The following is a 17,482-nucleotide window of genomic DNA, read 5'->3' as shown; positions in this document are numbered from 1 at the left end:
GAGGTCATGACATTTTAGGCAACACTGAGAACCCAGAAAATATGGAATGCAGTGTGAATATCTATTGTTTCAAACTGAAGAGAGCTGTTTCCCTGAAAGGGAAAAAGTTAAATTTAGTACTAAGAATAGAGCAAGAGAAACATAGGCCCAGTGCCTTCAGCTGAGAAATGAATTTCATTAGAGTCACAGTTATTGTCTATTGTCCCCATTGGTTGTTCTAGTCGGGCTGAGATCTGATTTCCACTTCAATTCTCACAGTTGGCATTATTATTTCCCTTTGTGTAACTTTTGGGAAAAAATTCAATATGAATCAGATTTTGTTTTTAGTTCCCACCAAAGAGAGACTTTTCTTTTAATAGAATGAGAACAGACTCAGATCAAAATACATCACAATGGAATACCTTTTCAGAGTACTGTTGAGTCCTCTGCCTTTTATTGTTTCAGAGTCTGCAGTTGCACGACTGTTCTTGTCCTAATTTAGAACGGAGGGCACCTGCTGCCCAAACCGTTTGACTTTCTTTAGCTCAGCCTTCCTTTTTTAGTTTTTTTTCCCCCATATTTATGAACCCGAGATTTATTACTGGATGCTTCCCAGTCAAAGGAACATGCAAAACTCTCCAACTTCAAGGGACCACCCAATTTCCTGATTCCCAGTCTTTCTTGTTCTTACAAGTTTGGATCTTCAGCCTTCTCAGATTTGATCCATGAGTGATCACATCATCTTCCAAATTTTCTTCCTTTAAGTTACCCAGATTCTGTTTCTGACATTTGAAACCAAGATTTTTAAAAACTTGTCATAAAAACCACATAACATAAAATTTACCATCTTAACCATTTTAAAGTGTACAGTTTAGTAGTAGTAAGTATAGTCACATTGATGTGAAAAAGATCTCAAGAACTTTTTCATCTTGCAAAACTAAAACTCTGTACTGTTGGGGAGGAAGAAATTTTCCTTTGCCCTCCTAGGTTTTTCTGGCTGGTCTAAGAATTAAATTGACATGAAAAAATTAATAGGAGAAAATCAAACAAAAGTTTAATAACATGTATACATGGGAGAGACCCAGGGAAACTAAGTCACTCCCCAAAACGGCCTAAGCCCTCACCTTGAATACCATCTTCAGCTAAAGACAAAAGAGCATGTTGGGGGTAGTGGTTTGGGACTTCAAAGGAGAGGAAGGCAATTCATAGTGAAGGTGGAACCATAAGCAAATGTTTCATAAACAATGTTTGCTGGGCCAGGCAGAGACAGTGGGGTACATAGTAGACTCTGATCTCTCTAGGCCCTGCTGAGTCTCCTTCATCACACCTCGCCCACGTTCTTTACAGAGATCTCTGGTGATAGCTCTATTTGGGGAGCAGGCCTTTTACCTAAATTCTTTTAGGCAGTTAGGCGGCAGGTCAGAGGTTCTTCCTGAGTCTTGGGCCTTGGTTGTTTTCAGCTCGAAATAATCCACATGCCGAAGAGACACATTTTGGGATGGCAAGTTTTGCTCCCCTATAATACCGATTAAACGACAACTCCCTGTTTCTCCCTCCCCACAACCCCTGGGAACCTCCATTCTGCTTTCTGTTTCTATGAATTTGACTAGATAGATACCTCATATAAATGAAATAATATAGTATTTGTCTTTAGTGACTGCCCTTATTTCACTTAGCATAATATCCTCGAGGTTCATCCACGTTGTAGCATGTGACAGGATTCCTTTTTAGCGCTAAATAATATTCCACTGTATGTATGTACCACATTTTGTTAATCTGTTCATACATCTATGGACATTTGGGTTGCTTCTGCCTCTGGGCTATTGTGAATAATGTTGCTATGAACCTGAGTGTACAGATATCTCTTTGAGACCTGCTTTCAGCCATTTTAGATAAATACTCAGAAGTGGGATTGCTGGATCATGTGGTAGTTCTATTTTTAACTTTTTGAGGAACTTCCATACTGTTTTTCTCTTTCAGTTTTAACCCAGAGATATGTAAATCTTAATCTCTTCGCAGATTCAGAAGTGTACATCAAGGAAATACCAATATTTTTGGCAGACACAGAAAAAAAAGGTGGAGCAGAATTTATATCAAATTGAAATGATCAAAATGAAATTGTAATGAAGTCACAGCAGTGAACGTTTCATTTCGAGATCAGACTTGAAAATGTATCTTCATTTTCAATCTGATTTTCACTTCTTTATACGATTTTTTACCTCCTCTCATTAAACCTCATTTTACTTTACTAGAATGAGTTCTCAGAGACAAAGAGGAGTTACAGATCACTTTTTTCCTCATCTAGCGCTGTTTAATTGTTAGGTGAAATAAAACTAGACAGAAACTAAAGCTCCCGCATGTGCATCATTACATAGATATTTTTATGGCTAAAGTTACATGAGCTTTTGGTCAGATGGAGGTAGCAATAAGTGTGATGTCAAGCACCTTTACACCAGATTTCTCTGATTGTCGTTAAAACACACACACACATGCAGGTCCCATCTCTTAAACAGTCTAACTTCGAACATTTTTGGCGTTCAAACTCAGCCTAAGTGGTGGTGAGCAAACCCAGCATGACAGATGCCAGCCGTGGAACTTTTCCTTTATACCCTTTTCTCCCAAACATCTGAAAGAATGGGAAAATTAAAAGGTGGTTTTTTGTTTTGTTTTTTTAATTTGGCCACACCGAGTGGCTTGCAGGATCTTAGTTCCCTGACCGGGGTTTGAACCTGCGCCCTCGGCAGTGAAAGTGTGGAGTCCTAACCACTGGACCCCCAGGGAATTCCCTAAAAGGTTTCTTTGATGCCCAGATTTCTTAGAGTAGAAACTCTCTGAGGATATACCTGCGGTGGAGGGTGCTAAGCTAAGGGGGATGGAATCAGAACTATGGATTCCATCTGCCTCAAGAAATTCCCCGAGACTTCCCTGGTGGTTCAGTGGTTAAGACTCAGTGCTCCCAACGCAGGGGGCCCGGGTTGATCCCTGGTTAGGGAACTAGATCCCGCGTGCCCCAACTAAAGATCCCGCATGCCCATGTGGCAACTAAGATCCCGCGTGCTACATCTAAGACCCAGAGCAGCCAAATAAATAAATTTTTTTTTAAAAGAAATTCCCTTCTTTCTCTGAGCAGCTGCCTTGCTTTCTAAGCAATTTTGAGGGTAGTGGTTCTTGCCCTTAACCACACATTTGAATCACCTGGGGTGATTTTTATTTTTTTTTATTTTTTTTATTTTTTTTGTTTGCTTGTTTATTTATTGTTGGCTGTGTTGGGTCTTCGTTGCTGCGTGCGGGCTTTCTCTACTTGGCGAGCAGGGGCTACTCTTTGTTACTAAGCGCGGACTTCTCATTGCGGTGGCTTCTCTTGTTGCGGAGCACAGGCTCTAGGCGCGTGGGCTTCAGTAGTTGTGGCACACGGGCTTAGTTGCTCCGCGGCATGTGGGATCTTCCCAGACCAGGGCTCGAACCCGTGTCCCCTGCATTGGCAGACGGATTCTTAACCACTGCACCACCAGGGAAGTCCCTGGGGTGATTTTTAAATGTCCGATGTCCAGGCTGTGCTCAGACCAATGACATCAGGTTCTCTGGGGCAGGCAAGCAGGGGGAACCCAGTCATCAGTATTTTGTAAGACTCCCCAAGGCTGGGAACCACTGTGCCAAAGAGAAAAAGCAGATTGCTACTGCTTTCCTCTCAGCACCATGATTTGTAAATTTACCATTTTTATTAAAACACAGCACACAAACTTTCATTTCAAAGTTGAAGTACCATATAATCTGTGATATTTACGGTCTGAAAAATATAAGAGCAAGTATCCTTCAAGGATTATTCTCTCTACAAGAAAGAACAAATGGCTAGCGGGTACATAGTGCAGGTCAGTATATCTCCAAATTAATTTCCATTAAAAATCATTTTTCTATCTTATGAATATTTTCCCTAACTGTGACTTATGTCTTATTTCTCACATTTGTATAGAACTTTATACTTTTCAAAGAGCTCCAGGTCTGCTCTTCCTTGGGGTGTCCACTTCTGGGTTCCCACACTATTTGCTTCTTGTGGTTCTAGTGAGTTTTGAATGCTTGTGACTCACTGGAATGTTTACCCTTTTAATTCTTTTTCACAGTCGGCCTCCTGGTCTCCTTCTACCTTTGATGTTAACTGGCTAACACTGTGGTTCATTTCCTGTTATTTGCAACTTTGGAATTAAAAGCATAAATAAAGTCAAAGAAATAAAAGGCCCAGGTCAGCTATCTTGTTAAGGGTCACAGCTGTGGTTCTGGAAGGTCCCAGTCCAACAACTGGCTTGTCCTCCCTCCCTCCATTCCCCAAATGTAGGCCTCTCCTGCAGAGACAGTTATTAAGGTTGGCCAAAGGCACTCTCAGAAAATGTGTTATCTTCATGAGCAGTTAGTTTTTTCTATGCTGAATCACATACTTTGTTGCTTGGGAAATGTATTTGATGAAATTCAAGTGGATAATTTGTCCAGTTTATTCAGCTTGTAAGGCCTTGTCTTTGAACATCCTTTATCCCTGAGATAACCAGGAAGGAATAACAAGGTGGTGCAAGTTTGCTTGTTGGTTGCGGGGGGGGGGGGGGGGGCGTGGCGAAGAGGAGGCATTATGGGCCATTCGTTTTCTTATACAGAATTTGGAGTCAGAGGTACTTGCGTTCATTGCAATTTATAACTCAGTTCAAAATTCCAAGGTCATAAACTTGAACATCCACCTCACAGGTCAGGTGTGCAGATTAAATGAGATAATGTAAGTTCTGCACCATAAATGCTGTTTTTTAAGCAGCCACCTAGTGTGCTCAGTTATTAGAAAAACATTCTGGTTTTAGTATACTTTCTGTCACAAGAAAAGAATTGAACAAATCTTAACTACATTTCCTTGTTTCTCGGAAAAAAAACACAACAACATAACATGACCTGCTACCAAGCCATTTAGGACCTAGGTGGGGAGAAGAGCTACCCTCGTGGGGTAGATTCAAGAATATGAGGCAACCTATAAATGGGGAGGCTGCGGTTCATGGTGGAGCGTGAGCTAAGAGTTCAAGGGGAGGAGGAACATGTCAAACCCAGCGCTTGGCTCTGGCTCCCACAGGCCTCGGTGCATCTCACAGCAGGTGCTCCCCCAAGGCGAGGACGGTGGCAGCCAACAGCCCCCGGCTACAGCCTCTAGCCTGTGAACTAGTGGGAGCTGTGGAGCCCGGGTACACCCAGCCCTGAGCCAAGTCCTGGGGTGATGGGAGCTTCGAGAGGAGCGGGCATCCTGACTGATAATCTTACCAGGACACCGGGACCATGTAGGTGGAAGGGGAGTTCTGCTAATGAACAGGAGGAGGGAGATGGGGAGTGGGCTGGGCGAAAGCTAGAGCCTCTGCAGGCCATGATATTTGCACTTTTGATTTTTTTGCTTTCTAGACAGAAAACAAAAAATCTGGACCATTCCATAAAAAAAACCAGAAACCAAACAACCTTATATGTAGTCCCCCTGTATTGTCTACAGGATGCTATTGGTACATTAAGGTCACTGTCATACCAACGCCTATACAGACACTTCAAAAAATGTTCAGTATGGTACTAGCCTCTCTTCCCTGCCACTCAGCACAATTTCTCTATGATTTCTCACCACCCCTCTTTTTTTTTTCTTCTTGTTTTTTTTCTGCTTGCAAATCATGTGATTCTATTTTAAAATGCTGTCTCTTTCTCCTCATGTTCCTTATCCTGTAGACTTTTCACCATATCCTCTTTTGGACTTTTTCTCAAACAAAACACTAATAATGAAACACTTTGCAAAAAGTTGTTAGGATGTTTGTATGCAATGTATACTGAGAGAACTGGGGCTCTTACCCCTGGAGCCACCCCAGGGTTCCTGCTGAGAGTCCAGGTGGGAGAGTATAGATTGTGATGATGACAGGATTCTATTTTACAAGAAGAAAGAAGTTAGGTACGAATCCAACCGTATCAGCCACAAAAGCTTCAGAAATGATCTTCCATATAAAAGACTCACATGAAAAGATAATTTTTTTCAATCAGAACAAATAATCCCCTTCTAAACCTTTAAATAATCATGAAGACTTATTTGAGATTTTTCCTGGTTTATTTTCAGTACTCAAATAGTAAAGGCAAAGGTTTATCTGAGTTTTGAAGATACTGTTTCCTTAACAGGAAATGAAACTGCCAATGTTCCACAAAGCAGACAAAATGCATAATTTGATGAAGAAATCATGCTGATTCACCAGAAGAAAATGGTCTTAATCGTAATCAACTGAACATTTGTGTGCAAGTGTTTTTAAAATTAAGTTGCCTTAAAAAATCAAATTGCTCTATAGACAAAGTCATGTCCTGGTATGATTCACAATTTAAAATGCATTTTAAGAATTTCTGACTTACATGCTGATTAGGAAACGTGAACATCACAACCATTTAACACTTTGGGGTAGGGTGGTTGGAGTTGGGAGTGGAAAGAGAAGTCACTGGAAAATTTCAAGAGCAAAGCGATGTCAGGCCATGTATACTACCTTTTATTTTTTTGTGAGTCTACATTTTTTGGTGAACTGTTTATATTTTTGCTTTGACCCAACTAGAAAATTGCGTTGCTTTACACACTGTCAAAGTTTTGTTTTGTCTTAATAACTACTTTGTTAGCTGATTATTTAGTTTACCTTACAGTCTTCTAAATAACTTCTAAAATCATAGCTTGTAATTTTTCCGATATGTGATTTATCACTTTGCTCACCTTATACCCACGACTTTCTATAAGAGTAATCGGAAAGCAACATACTAGAATTCCCAGCCTGTCCTTTACCACTAAGAGTTTCCTTGTGACACGTCCCAGCCAATGAAATGTAGATGGAAGTGATTAGAGAAGGCTTTCTTTTTTTTTTTTTTTTTTTGGAGATGGCTTTCTACAGAATTTTTTTAAAAAGGCCGAGCTGTTTAAGGACAGGTTGTGTATTTTACCCTCTGCCTTCCCCCTTTCCCTGCGCAGAAAGTGGACACATTGCTTGGAGGTGCCGGAAGTGACATTTAAACTGATTGCTGAGGAAGAGTAGGAGTCTATAATTAGGTGAAGGGGAATGGAGATCTTCAAAGAAGGATTATGCCCTGCCAAGAAATAATATAATACAGAATTTTTAAAGGATTGGATATTGGATGTGTCTATCTTGGAATCATTAAAAGCCTGCTCAGTGGGTGAGGGGCTATTCCAGCTCCAGTGGCAGAGTTAAGGCCACAGTTGGGTGAATAGAAACAACAAAGAGACAGTTTTCAACTTCAAGCTAGCTGAACTTTTTCACAAATGGAGCTTTCCAACAGTGCTTTGAGCTAGCATGTAGGGTAGTAACTTCCCCAGCACCGAATGTGTTCAAGCAGATGCTGACTGACGCCCACCCAGGAAGAGTAGAAGTGGGAGTCCTGTGTTCATGCAGTGATTGTACTATTTCAGTTTCGTTCAAGCATTTCTGGTCAAAAGAATTTTGAACAACTATGTACCCCTCCATGTATTTCATCTTTTAAAAATTTAATTTTCAAATTTTCTCTTGTACATTTTGAATTGACATTTTATATTTTTAAAATCATAGGTTAAATAGTTGCAAAGAACATGATTTCTGATGTACTGTACATTATGCACATACTTTAAATCTATTTTTATTGCTTTGAAATCTCAGTACAGCTCATTTAGCTCATTCAGTTAATGGAAAGTGCCTGCTGTACACCTAATGGCACAGCCAGTCCTCATTGTCAAACCAATCAGCCAAAGCAAACTAACTTTTAAAGAATTGTGCAAAATATTAACCCTCTCCCTGCTCACCAACCAATGGTGGACCTAAAACTGACATGATTCTTGCCGTTATGAGCTTCTGTTCTAATGAGAGAGACAGATCTTAAAGAATTTCACAGATAAACAGCAAGTCACAAATGGGAAGACTGCAATGAAGGAGGTGTTAGTGGAATGTATACTAGGAGGTGGTCTGGGAGGGCTTCCCTGAGGAAGTGACATTTAAGTGGAGAGTTGAGGAAGAGTAGGAGTTAATTAGGTGAAAGGGAATGGAAATCCTTAAAGAAAATCTGACTTTATTTTTCAATTCAAATATATGTTAAATATTACCTCACTTCCACTTCTAATGCTTAGATAAAGCAGTTTGTCACCTGGATAAAATAAGTTGCCGTTCCTCTCAACTTGTTTTTTAACCAAATGATCTCTTTCTCAGATCTTGAGAGAGAAAACTGTCCCAAACGTCTAATGGAATTTACAGTCTCTTCTGGGATGTAATAAACAATCATGATAAAATGCTTGAGCCAGCAATCTCGTGGAAATTTATGGTCGTTTCCCCATCCCCCACCCCCCACCCCCCGCCCCCCGCCCCGCCCCCGCCCCTGCCCGGAGCCAACTGACTGCTGACACTCTTTAACCAGTAGTTCCTTTATTGTACCACTTAGATCTCTACCAAGAGAGACACTTTGAATTGGCTTGCTCAGGAGCCTCTTTCTTTGTGGAGTTTGAAATATAAACCTTGGTTTGTGCTCCTAAGCAATCTGAGAAGCTGGTGAAGGGGAGCAGAATATCCCTCCCCCCAAACATGCCTCTTTGGCATGACGATTATTTTAGGCTGATTATTTTTAAGAACTAGCAGACACAGGAGAAGCTCTGAAAATCGAGTAGAAATTACCCTTTTGTAAGAGACGTTTACACTTATAAGAGAAATATCCGTTTGTAAGGGTGTCTCCCTCTGTGTACCAGGAGAAAGAAAATGTCTAAGTCTCTAGAACCTCTTATCAGTGGAGAAGACAACTTAAATCTGCCATACCCTTTACTGTTTACTGTGCTTTTTCTGGTAACCATCTGTAACTGGCTCTCCTCTCCCCTAACATCTTTCTTTTGTCTTTAGCTAGAGGTGGTATTGAAGGTGGTGCCTTGGGCCATTTTGGAGCATTAGTTTTCCTGGGTATACAGGAGGCATACATGTTGTTAAACTTCTGTTTGTTTATCTCCTGTTAATCTGTCTTTCATTATAGGGAGATCTCAGCCAAGAACCTAGAAGGGTAGAGAAAAAATTATTTTTCCTCCCTGACTCTGGCTTAACTCTCAGGGAACTTCCCTCAGGAGCTATACATTGCTGAATTATTCCTTGGTTTGGTGCCCAGAGGTTTTTACACTTTGAGGTAACACACTCTGCTAAGATTCAGGGTAGATGAGGGATACATCTTTTTGTATTCAAGTGCAAGGACTATTATGGACGGGGAGATGGTCAAGAGGAACCCTTGTTACCTCATGGGCACTGTCAGGCAGATTATTTCCAGAAAGAGTACATATGGAATTTGAGGTTTGGAAAGCAAGTTCCTAAATCTCAGTCACCTGGAAAGTTCTCATATACTTCAAATGGCAAGTATTTCCCAGTTTGAAGGCCTTGAACTAGTAGACTCCTCTGTGCTAGGGGCAGAGGGTTATATAAATGACTGTAGAGAGTGATTTATCAGAGGTCATGTCAAAAGATTATTCTTAGGGTTTGGGGACAGAGGCCCCTGCGGCAGCAGCCTGCATCTTGTCGAGTATCCTCAAAGCCCAGTCTTCTCAGTGGCTGCTTTGAGGACAGAGTGATTATTATTCAGTGGTTATTGTTGCAGAAAGATCATGTTGTGCTTTAGTTTCTGAAATGCAGGCCTTGATGAAGGAAACTAGAAAGAAACAAAAGTATTCTGTTTCTCCCCTAGGTGTTGGAGCATATGAAACCTAAGGGTTTGTTTTAAAAACGAAGTCTTAAACAATTAGCATTTGACCCAAAAGATGGTGTATTTTTCATTGGAAAAAATAATATTTTTAGTTTTGTCTTATCACTTGTAAATAAATTTTCATTTCCTGTCTCAATCCAAATCTCATTCTTTCCTACAAGCCATTACCAGGAAATACCTAGGTTTTAAAACATACACTTTGCTTTTTCCCATTGAGTTTTAACTAGAAAGAATAATAAACTTCATGAAATTCAAACCTAGGACAATACACCCAGAAAAATACTAACACAACAACCTGGGTTGCAAAACTTGTTTAGCAAGTTTCAGCTGGAGGTTAATTAAAACCTGCCTGGAAACCTCTTAAAACACAGACAGGAATGCAAACTACACACACCACCACCTAGATTCTTCCCTCTGGAACTTCCTCCTCCCCACTTCCCTGGATTTCGGTGGGAACATTTCCAGAGAGTTCCATCTGGTTGGACCCAGTGTCCATGACCAATAAGATTCTGCTTGTCCCATCCCAGGGGAGGAGCGGTAGGAGGGTGGGTAGGCAGCTCTCCCGCCCCCTTAGCAGTTATAACAAACAGCCTGCTACACCACTCCTTAAGCTTTTAGCTCCTCTGGGAGGTGGGGTGGGGACTGAGGGATTGTAAGAATTTCCTCCGCTGTTTCATGTTTTAAGTCAACATGTTTCAAGATACAGAGGAGTTAAGTGATGTTGTTCTGGACAAGACAAGAGAGCACAGAGAGAGCTCAGAGCAGAACAGGAAAAGGTAGAAATGCTGCCTGACGTTTGATCTGCCTGTAAGAGACTACTGAACTGGCCGAACGTTCTAGAATATTAGCTGTATATTCTTTCAGAAGTTCCTCAGGGTTACCGCTATTATTTCTTCTGTCCAGGCTTGTTTAGAGTGATTGTCAGCTAACACCCCGTTGGTGGATAAGCATCTGCGAGATGTGCAGGAAACAAGGCCGGGGTGTAATTATAACATAATGCTGTAACAACATTGCACAAGGCTGCCTCAGTACTGTATGCCAGAGTACATCGCCACCATCTCACTGACAGGCATTTGGATGGTGATTAGTGTTGGATCATGTCCTGGAATCAGGCTTGAAGCCAGAGAAACTGGAAAATGATTTTTGTTTTTCAGTTCCTTGGAGGCCCGTGTGGAAAATTTAGGCGAGCAAATTTTTGTTTCTAGTAACAGAACTTGTATATAATTTGAGGAAGAGAAAGTGAAGTGGGGTGGTTCCTGAACCACTTGCCTTGCCTTGAAGCTGGTCCTCTGCGGAAGAGCCGCATTTTCTTGCAGAGCTGGCTGGGAAGCGTTGCGGCAGGAAGCAGTTGGTCTCAATCCCACCTTCCCCCTGGCTCCTCCACGCCTAACGTAAGCACAGGCAAGACCTTTTCCAGGTGACAAAGAAACAGTCTGAGTCCCAAAGCACCACCAGTATTAATGACTCAAGGCCACTGTGTACAGTTAAATTAGACAGTGAGTTGTGGTTTGTGAGGTGTGTCTGGGGCCCAGCTGTCCAGTTCAAAGCTCAACCCCATTGCCTTCTGGTTGTATAACACAGAACAAGTTGCTTCACCCCCTACACCCTACCTGTCTCATACACAAAAGGATGGCTTTGTTTTAAGGATTAAATGACATAATCCATGTATAACATGTGGAATGTAGAAAGTGCCCTATAATTATCCGCTTTTTTTTTTTACTTTGTACATATACAAGGTATATAGTTCTTTTTATTAAAATAGAGACATAAAATTAAAAAGAAAAACACAGCAGGGTCCTCAGGAGGATCTTTTTTTTTTTTTAATCACTCATCAATTTTATACACTCCACTTTTTTTTTTCCCCAATTAAATTCTGACTCTCAAAGTGGATGCCTGTTACAGGTAAAGCATGACATTAAAGTTGATTCTCTCTTTCCGTTTCCCCCCAAAACTGGGGCTGGTTGATTCCATTTATTTAATGAATGTTTGTTGAATGCCAACTGCGTGCCATGCGTGGAATGAGGCCCTGAGGATATAAAGATTATGGGACACGTCCCTGCTCCTGGGATGTTGACAGTCAAGGAGGTCAAAGAGTGTGGATCAGCTGCTTTGAGAAGGGCCAGCTGTGTGGTAGAGAAAGCACACATTTGTGGAGGCACAGACCGGGTTGACAGCCTGGACCCACACCCCCTGCCGTGAATCCAAGTCGCTCAACCTCCCTAAGCTTCCATTTCCTCATCTTTGAAATGGGCCTGATTCAGTGGTGTGCTGAAGCCTGCTCCTACTGGCTTGGGAGAGCCTACTGTTAAATATTCGGGAATTTTGCAAGCCAGTTGTTGAAGCCTTTGGTAGCTTGAAATCAGCCTTGGTGGAAGTATTTACACGCTGTTAATCAGCAAATTCTACAAATCAAGGCTCCTCCCTAACCCCAGCTGGTTCACTGGCACACCACAGGAACATGTGGGGGGAGGAAAAACTTGACCTTTACCCTCTTGCGGTTTTTGGCTGGGCCTGAGAATTTAATTAATATAAAACAGACTAACAGGAGAAAAGCACACAAATTGATCAAATATGTTTTACAGTGACATGGGAGCCCTCATAAGGAAATGAACGCTCGAAGAGGTGGCAAACCTAAATGCTCTTCTAACAGATTGGACAAAGGGGCGATTGTGGAAAAGTAACTGAAATAGATGGGAGGCTAAAGGCAGACCTTGACTCCCAGTGGAAGAATATTTCTTTTTTCCTGGTACAGGGGAGGCATCTTTCACTTGGGAGTGTTATGTCCTGTTTTCAGAAGGAAAAGGGGAGATGAGAATGCTCTTCTTGGCATCTGCTGTTTTTCGAGTGCCTTTAGCTCAAAATAATCCTTATGCCAAAGTGGCATATTTTGGGGTGGCATATTCTGCCACTGTTGTTATGAAGATTAATGAAATAAAATCATGGTATCTACCACATAGTAGATGCTCAACATAGGGTTACTCTAAGTATATCATATAGAATATATATATATATATATATTTTTTTTTTTTTTAAACTGTAGTACTTGTAGGCATGTGAAACCAGAAATGGGGAAACTGGAAACCATGGCTTTTTTTTTTTTTAATTTATTTATTTTATTTATTTATTTATTTTTGGCTGTGTTGGGTCTTCGTTTCTGTGCGAGGGCTTTCTCTAGTTGCGGCAAGCGGGGGCCACTCTTCATCGCGGTGCGCGGGCCTCTCACTATCGCGGCCTCTCTTGTTGGGAGCACAGAATCCAGACGCGCAGGCTCAGCAGTTGTGGCTCCCGGGCCTAGTTGCTCTGTGGCATGTGGGATCTTCCCAGACCAGGGCTCGAACCCACGTCCCCTGCATTGGCAGGCAGACTCTCAACCACTGCGCCACCAGGGAAGCCCCATATAGAATATATTAATCATGTACATCCTGCACTTCCGTATTCATAATCTCATTTGCAACTCTGAGGTAGTTTATTTTTAGTCCCATAAATGAAGAAGAGCCAAGATCCAATTCAGTTTCCTTTGACTCCAAGTGGAGTGTTCTTTCCACCAGACCCAAACTGCCCCTGGACAGACCGTGTTGCTCTGCAAACAAGGATCATTGTCATTGTGGATTTAGCTGTTTTGTAACCACTTTTGTTGTTTTTGTTATTGATTCACTGAATGAAAGAAAGCGGGATACGCCCCGAGGTGGAAGAAGACAGCCCTGGGCCACAGCTGGTGGAAGGCTCCCTGAGCTAAGCTGGAGGTGAATGGCACCAGTCTGCTGTGCCCATGTTATTTATTGTCAGAACAGAGCTGTGAACACTGCTTGATCCCAGTAAATGTTGCTTCCCTGGAAATCTCAGAAGCTCGGAATTACCTAGCCATTGATGTCAGGTCTGGGGTAGGAAATGTACAAGATGAACCTGGGACATCTTAAAAGCGAGGAAGCTAACAAAGAAAGGCTTCTGCAGTCGTGTCGGAAGGACTCTGAAGCCAACTTGAAGAAGCTCTCACTGGACAATTAGAGCAATCGGAGCTTCAATCAGAAAAATGATGGCAGGAAATTAAGACACAGGAAATATTTAAAGTCCACGAGTTAATAAAGATACTTGGGGGGAAAAAACCGAATTGGGAGATGCTGGGGAAGCCAGTTCATTCTTTTGAAACCCAGTAAATAAAAAGAATCAAGCATGTATCCTGCCTTTGCTGGGTGAACTGTACTTCATGGTAACGAAATACAATATAGGAGAAAGTTCTCTTTATAGAAGTATTTTAGCTAAGAAATGAAGAAGGAATGATAGAGTGTCACAGTTTGAAACTCCTAATGAATCAGTGCACCTTGGTATTGACATCATCGGCTGCATCACAAAAAGAGACAACCAAACATTATATGCCTCTTGGTGGAAAAAAAACATATCTATGAAATATTCTTGCTGAAATATCAAGACTAAATCTGTCCAAATTGGGGCTTAATTGGTAAAGTCTTACCTCTGATGCCGTTGGCCTTTTTTTAACCAATCAGAAGCAGGCAGTATTGCATTATGGTCACAGCAGTGTTTCTCAAACTCTAGTAACACAGACTCCTTTTACAGGAAAGACTTCTCACAGTGGTGATTGAAATTATTCTTATTATATTTACTTACTGTAGACATACAACTAGATGTGAACATTTGATGTTCATAGCTCCTATACAACTGTGAAACCATATACATTTACAAGTCAAATCAGACAAAACTACCAAATGAATAAAATTTAAATGGGCAACACTGATTTAATGTGAGGGAAGATATTTTGCTGAAATGAAGTTGCTGCTTGCAAAGGAGCGTGGTACTGATGGCTGTTTCCGGTTGCAGCACCGTATGCAGTTGGTTGACACAATTCTCCCACCATTTTTCTCTAAAAACTCTCCAGGAGGTTCTCCCTCATGCAGCGTGATGTGACTTCACTTGTTCTTTGCTTGTTAATGATGTGGTGCCAAGGTGAGCAGCGTAAACACAGACTGAAATGGTTGTCCTCACAGTTGTGACTAGGATTCGGTTAAAAGGTGATTATCTACATCAGTGGCGATCAACCCTGCCTTCACTTTGGAATGCACATTAAGATATAATTAAAGATTCTATCCGAGTGGGGCGTTAGTATTTCTTAAAATCTTTCTAGGTGATTCTAATGTGCAGCCCGGACTAAGAACTACTGATTTCAATGATCTAGAAAATGCTTATACAGTTGGCCCTCCCTGATCTGTGAGTTCCATATCCGCAGATTCAAGTAACAGTGGATGGAAAATATTTGGAAAAAAAAATTCCAGAGTCCCCCTCGGATACTGAGGGACAACTGTACTTATTATTCTTTAGAGTATAATCCGAAAGAAACACCAAATTCAGTCATTCTTATGGAGAATATGAGGTCCTCTGAGAATATGGCAGTGAACCCCCAGGGGTTTGAGAAATTTTGTTTGGAGTTTGATTCCCAGGCCTAGTTGTGTGGCCTTAGGCAACTTAACCTCTCTGAGGGTTAGTTTCTCATTATAAAAAGAAACAAATAGTAGCATCTACCTCACACGATGTTTGTGAGAATTAGATGACATAATAACTATACAAAGTGCTAAATGCAATGCCTGGTTCCTGGTGAGTACTTACTAAACGTTAGCTCTTATTAACTATTATGTTGATAACCGCGTGGAAGCTACTAAAACATTTGCTGGGCAGATGCGAGCCACAAGAAAGAAAGGTGTTGGGGGAAGAGGGTGCTGGGAGAACCTTGCAAGGAAGGGCATTTGGTGGCCTTTGATAGATGAGGCATAAAAGGCAATGATGGTAGGGGTGGGGGTGGGATGGACTCAATAAGGGTGTGGGCCTGTCAGTCTGGGTTGTGGGTGACAGCTGACTAGCTTGAAGCCCAGACCGGCAGCACAAAGAAAAGGGATGAGAATAAAGCACAGAGTCACCCTGAGATGACAATCCACACGAAGAGATGATGAAGCAAGGAGACGAAGATGAGGCCGGTCTCGCAGACAGAATCCTGGGAGCGGACATGGCCACCTGCAGACTCTGAACAGGAGGCCTGGCCTGCCCAGAGCCACTTGCCTCAAGGAGCACAGGTAAGTGCCATCATTCTAGGCCCTGCTGGGGACTCACAGGACTGGGTAGAGTGGGTGTTAAGACATTAATAAATCATTAGATTTCTTCTGAATTGTTGCTTGTGCATTTCTGTGAAAAAGACTCCACTTTCTTTCCCTAGAAAGGCTGCCCAGTGGAATCTAAGCAGTTGATGACCTTGGGCTCTGGTTTGGAGCATGACAGAAGGTGCCTCTACTGTTGACCCTGTAATCAGATTGGCGGCAGGATGTCTTGTAAGCCTATGTGTGGATAAACCCAGCTACTTCCTGTTTTAATACTATCAAAATTTTTGATTTTATTATTCTTTAAGGGAGCTAATAAACTTAGCAGGTAAGTTATTTTTTTTAACTACACAGAGAAAACCCCAAAATATTCTTATGTAATAATTGGCAAGTTCTTAGGCCTGAAATACTGTTCTTCCCAAATGATTATGTCAGGCATAATATTTTAGTAAAATAGTAATTTCAAAGTTATTTTTACAGAGGTGTTGCTTACCTGGACTCCCCCTGCCCCCCTTTTCCAGGTTTATCATTGTTTATTATTTCCTTTCATATAATTTCCCCGGAACATGTTTTCTTACTTGCCTGGTGATTTCAAGCTTTATGCATTTGTTTTTATAGTTGTTTTTAAAGAGGTATCTTTGTAACAGAGTTGAACATTCAGTGGGCTGATGCTGTGGTGTTTCAGCTTCTAAATTTTAAACTCAAGGGACTTTTTTAAAGTGGATACAAAAACTTCCTAAAAGCTTTCATGGTGACAACACTGGGCCTTTAGGGCTAAGCTCTAAGAAGTATGAGAAAACAAAGAGTTACATTGTAACTCACTTGGTTAATCTAATTTATTCACATATTTAACCACAGTCAGCATGTAGTTGTTTTCCTCAAAGAGGCCCACTTTCCAAAACACAATTTTCAAAATGTCTTCTTTCCCCACAGAGCTCCTTGTGTTTAGTTAACCCTTTTTATGCTTGCCAGCGTTTGTCTCCTATAGTTACTAGCCTGTCTAGCAGGACTCTGCTTGAGAATGGACTCTATTTTCATGACATGCTCTCTGAGCTACCAATAAATCCCAAAGCACTCCTGTTAAACACAGTACAGGATCCTGCTTGTTTATATGGCTGCCTTCTAATTTAGGAAGCCACAAAAGACACTGAAACCAAGGGATGCAGGACAAATCACCCTTTGAGTGAGGAGCCCAGTATTTCTTTCCTGGAGAACACAGTAAGAAGATACAGAGTACTGCTTTTCAGTCATCTGATGATTTCTTTTGGAAAACATTAATCTTGGAAATCAGTACAGTGGTTATTAACTACCATTTTCATTATTGTGGGAATTAGTGGGTTTAGGAATTTAGGTCAGTGTCATGAGTAATAAAGGAGTTCACCTATCTAAAACTGTCTCCTCCTCAGCCCTCTTTGAGAGTTTCATTTTCAGTCCTGGAGAAAGCTTCTGTTTACTTCTCCCCTAACCCCCAGCAGTTTTAAGCCCTCCTATTGTTTCTCCGCTTAGAAAACTATGTGTTAACAGTTATCAGAAACTTGCCCTCCAAATAGGATGCTAATTTCCCTGATTGGTACCTGTGTCCAACTCCAGCCTTTTAGTTTACAAAATTCCTTTAAAAATGTGGAAGTTTTGTTCCTGCCTAACTAGCAAAGTGATCTACTTTCTCTTCAGAATAG

The sequence above is a fragment of the Balaenoptera borealis genome, assembly GCF_965194805.1.
Source record: "Balaenoptera borealis genome assembly, chromosome: X".
NCBI classification, from domain to species: Eukaryota; Metazoa; Chordata; class Mammalia; order Artiodactyla; family Balaenopteridae; genus Balaenoptera; species Balaenoptera borealis.
This window is presented reverse-complemented; position numbering follows the sequence as displayed.